This window comes from Amblyomma mixtum, chromosome 3, assembly GCF_055824585.1.
Source record: "Amblyomma mixtum isolate Tamu chromosome 3, ASM5582458v1, whole genome shotgun sequence".
In the NCBI taxonomy this organism is placed as follows: domain Eukaryota; kingdom Metazoa; phylum Arthropoda; class Arachnida; order Ixodida; family Ixodidae; genus Amblyomma; species Amblyomma mixtum.
The window spans coordinates 291011018-291021369 of NC_143014.1; positions in this window are offsets into that span (position 1 = coordinate 291011018).

Below are 10352 nucleotides of genomic sequence, written 5' to 3' on the forward strand. Positions count from 1 at the left end.
AGGAACCTGGGACCGGACTACTCTCTATGTACTATAGGCCGCTGGCGCACCACCAGAGGAAGACCACCGGCGCCGCCTCGACGTGAGCCCGTCCAAATCGGACCACCCTAATTAATAATGCTTTACAGCAGTAGAATGGTCGCTGTGAGAGAATGTGGCGAGAGCTGTCTATAAGCAAAATGCAGGCTAGTGGACGGGAGGAAAACCGGGAGCCAGGTTGAGAGGAAGTGTTTTACGAACGGGGGGAGAAGGACGGAGGGAGCCAGAGAGGGACATGAAGACAGGTGGGGGTATGCGGAGGAGCTCTGCGCATATGTGAAGGAGGCAGAAAGGGGAGAGGTAGGAGGAAAGATCCGGAAGACAAGAAAAAAAAGTTGATAGGGGCACAGCGCGATCAGGAGCGTCGTTCACCTCTCGTGCCTAGACTTGGATCTGCGACACGGATGGAGCCGGTTCCTTGTACTCCAACCGATGTAGCGGACGATCGACGACGCAACAAGGCTGAAGACCCTCGTGACAGGCGTGCGGAGAAAACCGACAAATAACGACAATGTTGTATAGCTGCAGTATCCTGTACGACGTGGATACCAAGGAACTTTCGTTCACACAAATTTACCTTGTGGAGCCACATAACATCCGAATGGAGTAAAGGCCTTAACTATTCACTATGCTTGCCGTGAATGTAGGCGCACGGATCGTCGAGGTGCTACTCTGGAACATGTGCTTTACGTGGTGATGAAAGTTATGCGCTGCAGAGTGATACGATAGCAGTGCTTTTCCGGTACAAGAATGTCACAAACTCATTTATCTGACCGTTGACTTTGTAGAGATGAGGTGGCGGTGTATGGACATCAGAGTTTCAACACATTCGTGAAAAAAAGAGAAACGCTTAAATCTTGTAGTTACTATAGAGTCAGATGCAAACGAATTGGGCAAATAATATTTGATGAGTCTCAACGAATAAGGCAATCAAGTATACTCTCAAAGCATTCAATCGATCAAGCAATGGCCATATCAAAGTTCTTGCTTTTCCCTTTCCCCCGTCATTATACCTCACTCCGCCATCCCCTGCAATCAACATGAGACATCACCCCTACTATCCGTTCATTGGTCCTCGCCCTCCCTCGCCCCGGCCCAGATTCTAGCTGACAACGCGCGAGTCAATGCAGCCTGAAATAGAGACCGACGGTCATTACCCACAAGGAGAGATTATAGCCGGCAGAAAAAAAATCGCTGACGTACTTCTGCGCGTGTGCAAGGAAACTGAGGATAGAAAGATGGAAAGGAGGAGGAGCAGAAGTTTATTAAGTAATCAAGTAAAATAAGGAAAAATAAGGAAAATCTTGGTTGGTTTGGTTACGGGGTTTAACGTCCCAAAGCGACTAAGGCTATGAGAGACGCCGTAGTGGAGGGCTCCGGAAATTTCCACCACCTGGGGTTCTTTAACGTGCACTGACATCGCACAGTACACGGGCCTCGAATAAGGAAAATGTGATGAAACGAACATAGAATGAATGGGTATTGAATTTGGCCTGAGTTTTATGAACGAGTAATGGCACGAGAAATCAAGCGGCGAAGTGCAGTGTCCTAAAAAGGGGATGTGAATGTTCACACCATGAAGAGCTCATAATGATGATATTTACGGAGATATTAAAGGGATACTGAGGCGGTTTTCGAATGAGCAAATTTTTTAGGATTTTGAAGTACTGTCATTGCTGATCACGTCTGTGAAATTATTTTTTCGATGTTGGCTAAAACAGTGGTGCAGTCACCAATTAAAAACGCGATGTTTAAATCTCCACCCCCCGCGCGAGCGCTGCAGAGGAGAACAGCGGAGAGGGAAACCTCGTCCATGTCGGCCAACGTGACGTCACGTTGAGGAGCCGGGGATGCTTCGGCGCACCCTAGCGACTTTTCAGCGCTCGTTGTTTCTCGTGCTGCATGCGTTGTGACGTACAAAGCATGTCAGCCGACCTTGAAAATCAGATTCAACACGAGGTACTACTCTGCGTTCGTGTCCACGAACAACTGCGGCCGCGACTGTGTCGTCTTCCACTGTTTTCCGCAAGATCATAAGCTCGCAGCGCAAGCGCTCGCTGCTGCGACGATGAATTCAAGCCGGCCAAAGCAAGCCTACTCTGCTCGAAGCACTTTCGTAAGAGCGGCTACATGCAGAGCTTGTCCCTAATGTGATCTCTGGAGATTTCTGTCGAAAAGGCGCAGCTGAACTATGACACAGTTCCTTCGATTTTCTCGCGCATGAGCAGCGTGTCACCATTCCCAAGAAGCGCCTCTTCTGAAAGTAGAAACATGCACACTTAGCCCATGCAGAAACCTTATAGAGGCTCAAGCATGTGTCGCTCTCCTCAGCTTAGGTGCGGCCAGACCACCTGAGGCGTGCTCAGCAAGGCTCGCACGGCGGGGCTCGCACGGCGTGCCCCGCGGCACAGGCTGCATATTTCTTCTAAAAAAGGCAATTCGCGCTTGTTTTTGCCTTATTTGGATGCCATATTCCAGTATACAACATGAAAACCTATAGGACTACGCTGCCAGCCTGATTTTCAAAAAAAGTGCTTCAGTCTCCCTTTAAAGTAATCCAAGGAGATACTACATAGTGAAATGTAATCTCCGAGAAAGGGGATGACAAAGTTTAGCGCATGAATCTGAAGAGCGCATAATGGTGAGATTTACGAATAATTAGAGATTTTCGATTAAGCAAACGTCATCTAAGTAGACAAACAAAATCTTTATTGCACTTCTCCGCTGCATCAAGCAGCAAGCAGGTTAAGAGACCTAACACACAGCCCACTCAGGCGCTCGGGTGAGTTTTTCCACGCAGTGTTTATGTGCGCACGTTCGTCGACATACGCTGGACATTCAAACAGAATATGTTGTACTGTTTCTATTGAGCCGCAGTTGTCGCAGTGCGGACCATTCAGTTTTCGGAAACGCCACCGCAAGCTGTTTGTAAATGCGGTGTTCAGACGATGACGGTGATAGTTTCCAGATGGTGTCGAAAACTGGATGGTAGTCAAGATTTTAGATGTGGGTCAAATGAACAGAGAAATGGGTAATGGTCTGACCGCGAGTTCCAGACGCGATTCCTCATAGGCTCGGATGGTGACCCAAAAAACGCGGGGTTGGATCCCGGCCGCGGTGGGAACATTTCGATGGAGGCGAAGAAAGAGAAGGAGGCAGAAAGTAATTTAATGAAAGGAAAATGTAGAGGTCGGCCGGTGTAGATGTGACCCTGACCTGGTACTGTAAGATGCCAATGCAAGTTACAGAACCTCTTGTGGTCAAAATTATTCCCACCATTACACCGCCCCTCAGAGTCATAGTCGGTTTGGTACGTTAAACCCCATTACGGACCACAGTTAAACATCCATTTGGGACGGGTCCGTATTTGTGAAGAAAATCCTCTCCTACTCCTGATATTGTTGCCCTGTTGGGACACATCGGATTTTGTGAAGAAAATCCCCCTGTACATTCTGGTGCTGTAGACCTTTATGGGCCTCTCATTTGCTTTTTCTTTGGCTCGAAAGCCACAGTAAGCTGGTCTCCACTGAAGTCTTATATAGTAACCTGCGGCAGTAGCTAATTAATGTGGGTACGCAATGTCCTGGGAAACTCGATAGGTGTTGGTTTTCTTCAACACGGCATGATTTGTAGCGCTGCTTTGGAGATCATGAAAATCCCTAATCGGCAAAGAGTTTGGTGCATAATATATAGGCGAGAGGTTATTTAGCTCAGCGAAGCTATTCTTTCGTAGTTGACTTCCCTTACAGGCGACAAGAAACCATTAGGCTTGTTGATTGCTCATAAAGGACACAGGAGGAGGTCTGCTGAGAAGCTCAGCCATCGGAGAAGATTAGAGTGCGCTTGCACACCGCACATCATGAGTCGACGGCGCCGACAAGGACCGGCTGTCCCAGTTGCCTTGCTGACTGCAACGCCGATTCACGGCACCTCATCCGGATCTGCACTGGAATGGCGAGCCTCCGCGCCTGTTACACCTCTGCCCTCCACATTCAGGCACACGATGAATGGACGCTCCCCAGTATCGAAAACAAGCGCAATCTCGGTGCCGTGTTGAACTTCGTTTTGGAGTTCGGCATGCGAAATATCACCCAAATATCATAACCCTGGCCTTCAGGCCATCATTGTCAGTGAATTTTGATGAATCAGTTGATTAAATCAGTAGACATTAGTCAGGAGACTGTGCTCTGATCTTAGCCAAAAGACCGGGAAGCGACTGTTGTCTCCTTAGCTTCAACCCTGGTCTTCGCCGCTGAAGACAATAAACTTGCTCTTATGCACAGTTAGATGCCACCGCGAACGAAGGACAATGCCCACGAATCGAGACAATGAAAAACATTCAAGGGGAGCACTTAAGCGTGCACTAGAAAGCAATCTGCCCTACTTCGCTATTAAATTGAATGAAACGTCTCGGCTTCCGTTATTTTTTTTTAACTCATCTTCGAAAAAGGAGCAGTCAGCCAAAGCGTGGAGTGTCTTTCAGCCAGCCGTGTGGCTGGTGGCCTCTCTACCATGATACGCTACGCTTTGTTTCGATTTTAATATCATGCTCCGCAACGCGGGGAATCTTTAGATATAACTCCGAGCATTCTACACCAATAAGATGGTACAGAATCTGTATACCAACGGTACCACCCACTGTTCCCACTTCATCTCCTCACACATCGACGTTATCGAATGGCGACCGACACAACGACAACTCTGAAGCATTTCATGCTTAATAATTTTGACAGAGGATAAAACAACAGTTTTGGAATTAGTGGACGGTTTGGAAAAGGTGACGTTTGGATGAGCGTTATAGTGAGGTTCGGTTGGTGGTGGTGGTGGTGTGACACTTTTATTCGAACATCCTTTCTATTAGGCGTTCAATAGGTCCTGGGCCGAGGCGACGAGGGCACATTGCAGCTTCAGATCCAGGGAGACGAGCCAGATGGGCTACGGTGGGGGTGGGGAAAAGAATAGGCATGAGACTGGAAGGCTGTGTGGCACTGTGTAAGGCAGTGTTCTATGTCTGCGTGTGTGTGTGGACAGTTTGGGAACTGAGGTGTGGAAGTGTACCCGTATAGGTATACAGTTTGGCTGGTGTATGTAGGAGACTAAACTGTATTCGGCGAAGAATGCGAGTTTCACGAATCGATAAAGATGGTTGCGGCGGTGGTAAATCAGATAAGTCCAATTTTGCTGGGTTTAGTATTCGATTGAGAACAAGAAACCAGTTGCCTCTTTTCTCAAGGGCTGTTTCCCTATGAAAGCAGCATACAGGTTCGAGAACTATCTTAACGGAGCCACAAGCATGGTTGTCAACTGGTGCATTTACTCTCTTTCTCAGTTTTCGTATTGTCCCATGGCTTATGCTTTACAGCCATATATTTATTGCTTCTTGTTTGAATTCTGTATTTCTCGGGTTTCACTTCCCTTGGAACAATTTGGCTCGCACTTTACGTATCGTTCAACTTGGTATTGCTTTAAAAAAATGCTTAAGCAGAAGCTATTTGCTCGGCTAAAACAATACGAATCGTTTAAGGATTCTGAATCAACTATTCATATCCTTGAATTCGTTGTTAAATCTTCTGCAAGCCTAATTTACGGCGGAAGCCCCTTCTCATTTAAAATAATTCTTGAAGTGACTGAGTGACTGACACCACGGAATTTCACTCTTTTCAACACATTCGTGTGTGCGCAAAGCTCGAGCAACAATAACAGCCCTGATAAAAAAAGTAATGTAATCTGCGAAGGCTTGCGCGCAAGGTAATGAGTTCACACTAGACACTCTACACGAGTATCATTACGTCAAAATGGAATGACGTTGTAAAATTTCGTCCCTAGCAACATTATGTCGGTCAACAATTCTCCGTTCCAGTTCCAACACAGAGCGAACACTCCGTGCACGGACCTTGGGCAGGCATCATTAACGAACTTTCGAATAGGGTCACATTCATTTCTCTTTTTGAGGTTGCTCTCATTATTCCTGTGCAACGTAAAACATAACAGTGACCGGAAGACTTGATTCCGCAGTTGAATTTTATGTGAGGTTTTGAATTGTACTTCATCTGTTTGCATTCCCAGGAAAGGCAGTGCGAAAAGACGAAGACGAACACAAAAGCAACACAGATCTGACACTTAACGCTCGCAGTGGGTACGCACCATTATCTTGAGGACAACAACAACGCCATACCAGCACGATCATTCATGAGCCGTAAACAAACATGTTTTGTTCTTCTCCAACAATTTAGCGATAGCCCTCTTTATCTTGAGCTGCCCTGTTATGCATTCTGACCACGCCTTGAAATTACGGACCATCAGTCTGACGGGAAGAAGCTGTGTAACGCCTTTTCCATCCTCCGAACAGGCATCGTGTAAAACCAGCTTCCCGAACCATTCTTTACCATCAAAGAGTCCATTCGCGTCATGGTCGCTTAATAATTTTGCATTTTATTTTGCGGTCATTCAGTGTCTTATATATGCTGATGATAACTAAATGAATAAAAATTCTAATGCAGAATAAAATGTCGGAGCAGCTCCCTGCTCGTGCCCAGCTCCAGCAGCAGCCAGCGAGGGTGTTCAGACGCCGCTGATGTTTCAGCTGCCCCTGTCATGACCGTCACTGCCAGGGAGCAATGTACAGCCTAGGAAGTGCGTTTTCTGGTCGTGAAGCCATTCACCAGCAGCGCACTCAACACGCAGTCCAGGGGCGAGAACCAAGCGGGTTCCCTTCAGCAGCCTCTCCAGAGCACAGGACGCCTCGGAGTGCAGCCAGGCTGCCTGCTGGCATCCTTCGAGACTGGCCGATCCAGCTGAAGACACCACGTTCCCATGGCCTGGGTGACGAGCTAGGAGAAAATGAATGCCCAACAGCGCCATTTAGGAAACGTTTCTTTTGAGGTACAAAGCGGAAAACCACTTCTTCTTACGGTGTCTTTTCAGCATTCCGTGGGCTTTTGTAGGAATATTTGTGGCAATACAAAGAAAATTGGGATATTTTGCCCAGTTCTGCTTTACTATTCCTTCAATGTAGTAAGCAAGAAAAAAATTATCTACTTCCTAAAAGTTAAGTAGCAAAAAAAGGGGACGAAAGATCTAACCTAACCTAACCTAACCTAACCTAACCTAACCTAACCTAACCTATACTAGCAGCAGAAAACAATCTGTTGGAGAATACCACTTTATGAGCAGTCGACGTGGGGAGCAAATAATGTTGTGGCGAAGAATGAAGAAGAGAATTAACGAGCAAAAAGAACTCAGTGATTAAATACGACGACTTTGTGAGTATTTCGACCAACTGTCTATGATATGACTGTAAAGAACAGCTTGCAGTTGCACCTACATTCGATATGCTATACCACTGTTAAATATGCAGAAATGCTTTAAACCTAAGAACTGCCTGTAATTTCCGAACGTCAATATTAAGTACAGTTTCCTTAATTTAAGTTTCTCAAAATTTCCCAGATCAAAGCTGCCTACTATTAACGGAATGTGCAAGGATCCTTACGTCGGCACAGTACGTGTTGCAATTTGTGTTTTCTGCTATTTGAATGAAGAAATTCAGGAAATTCAGGAAGTATGTTCAACCTCACTTCAGCAGCATGGTCTTTGCCCTGAAAACTTTAGCAACGATAGTTCTCTAAGGGGATCCAAAGCTACCCAGGAGTAACATCAACGTGCCCAAATTTCTGTCCTGCCATGCGGCTAACGTAGCCAGAAGCAAGTGGCGCCATCAACGGTTCCAGACTCCTCAACTTTAGCCCAGCATATGAAGAAGAGGTTATACGTGCTGGCATCTCAGCGCTTCGGCTCTTTCAGCAAGGGCCTGATACTGGCTGTCGCTACGATTGCTGCAGCGGACAGAATCGTTAGCAGTGCCACGCCTTTGTTTTTGTCATTGTATAAACAGCTAGCTAATTCAGGGGCGTGCACTCTGCAACTTAGAAACCGGTCACATGCACTAGTTTCTTCCCATATTGGTCTGCTGCCGCTCACTGAAGGCCTCTTCAAATGCCCTTCTTCTCCGAGAAGGGCCCTAAAGTTTTCTTTGAAGCTATCCACTCAGATCTACACAACCCAAGAACGCAACAATGCGTCTGGATTAAACCAACTTAACAGGTGATATTTTAGGGGATACAAGATGCACTGCCAGTTCCCCGCTGTATGGACAGGAATAACAATGACCGGATATTTTCCCTGTAATCCAGAGAGTCCAAGGTATGTGTCTATTTATTCTCATTAGTCCTCGCTGCAATGTTTTAAATTATGGCTACCTAGCTGCAGTTAGTAGACATCTACCGAATACTCCCAGGTGTCAAAAATGCTCCCGTTTCTATAGTAGATACAAAGCGGCACTTTTTATTCATATTTTGTCTGCAGACTCTCACATATGCTCTGCTAGCTGCAGAAGCTCGTGACATTAAATCAGTCATATTTTCAACGAGTAAAGTAATACATGCGATAAAACGCGAGTGATCTATGCGAACATCTTGCATGCTGCACATATAGGCCATGTATTCGGCCCGCCATACAGTTCTGGCAGTTACAGCATCATGCAACACGTTAGGAGTTGTATATGGCTATTAAAGGGAATGCATTGCATTCTGTGCTTTCTTACGTAATAGGTTTTCTAATGAATATTTAAGTGTCATGAAAGATATATGAGGAAACTGCCATTATTCTTTCCTTTGCACTTACCTCTCTATTTATACACCAAACAACACAAGAGAAGCGGAGTAAATGGACTGTCTGGCCTGGATGTGAAGCGAACAGCACATAACAGTCCAAGCGGTTTGCCTTTATGCATTTACCTGCAGTGCACAAGTGGCGTCATCCATATTTTTGTGTAAAGGGTTTACCAAGTTATATATTCACACTCCCGTTGGAGAGTGCTATCTAGCGGCAATGTAGTCAAGTACGGCATATGCGTATTCGCCGTTCATTGTGACCTGGCTGTACATGAACGGGCCAAATTTTTTTGGAAGCTGCAGAAAAACCACTACTTCTGAATTCGGTTTTACAACATTTCACTTGTAGAAAGCTAGCATGTCTTTCTGGACTGCTAGGAAGGCACGTTCTTGGTTCTTGGCATGGTTGCGCGCCAAAGAGATATTGATGCCGCTAGAGCCGCTAGTATTTTCGCGAGTCTGCTGTACATTGGCTTCGACAGAGAAGAACTTTAAAATGATACCAAAGTGGCTAGATTGAAACTAACCACTGCTACATTTAAGGTAATGGGCCAGTTGAAGTGGGCTTTTTTTTATCCGTTCTTAAGAAACATTGCACAACATGTATTGTGCAGTGAAATACATTACATCAGCTCTAGCTGAATCGTTTAGAAGCGATGGTAAGCAATCTCCCGGAGTGGAGACGCAACGCATTAAGAAAATATTTCTGAATGCACCACCGGGGGGATAAACGAAATGTATTTGGTTTAAACTGCTAGGAAGCGTTGTTGAAAGCACTGGAGAAGGAGGAGGAGGAAAAATGTCATTAAACAAAAAGGAGTTGCTTAAGGTTACGGGTAGGTTGCTTATTCCAGGGTTTATCTGGCTTGGGCTCCCCTGCGCACCTTTTGAATGAGGGCTCGTCAGTCCTCTTGGTTATCGCAGGCAGGCAGCGCCTACGACCACTCAAAAGACGTGTTCTGTGTCTGCAGATTGCTTGGTTCGTCCCCACATCCCCTCCCCACGAAATGTGCAACAGTGTAGGGCTGGCCTGGCACCAGGTACATCTTTCGGCGTATAATGCTGGGTCTATGAAATGCAGACTATGGATGTTTTTTCCAGGAAGGCTAAATACAGAAATTTCTATTCCGCCCAGCAAACAGCCATATATAAAAAAAAGTTAGCAACGCGATAGCGCATCGGGACCCATTCGCATCGCGTGCGCAACACTCACACACGGGCCTATATCGTAATTAGCATACTCATAATCTCTCATTTAAATGTCTCTGTGGCCCTGCCGCGGTGGCTCAGTGGTTACGGCGCTTGGCTGCTGACCCGAAAGACGCGGGTTCGATCCCGGCCGCGGTGGCCGAATTTCGATGAAGGCGAAATTCTAGAGGCCCGCGTACTGTGCGGTGTCAGTGCACGTTAAAGAACCCCAGATGGTCAAAATTTCCGGAGCCCTTCACTACGGCGTCCCCATAGCCTTAGTTGCTTTGGGGCGTTAAGCCGCAGTGATGCAAACCAAACATTTCTCTATGGCGGTTTAGAAGGTTAAAAACTGTGATGCATTAACTAAGGCCACCTTTATTTATCTTGAGCCAACGAGTCTTCGTTGCTTATAGGTAGTGCGCACGTGGCTCGCCGTCCGAAAGTCGAATTTGA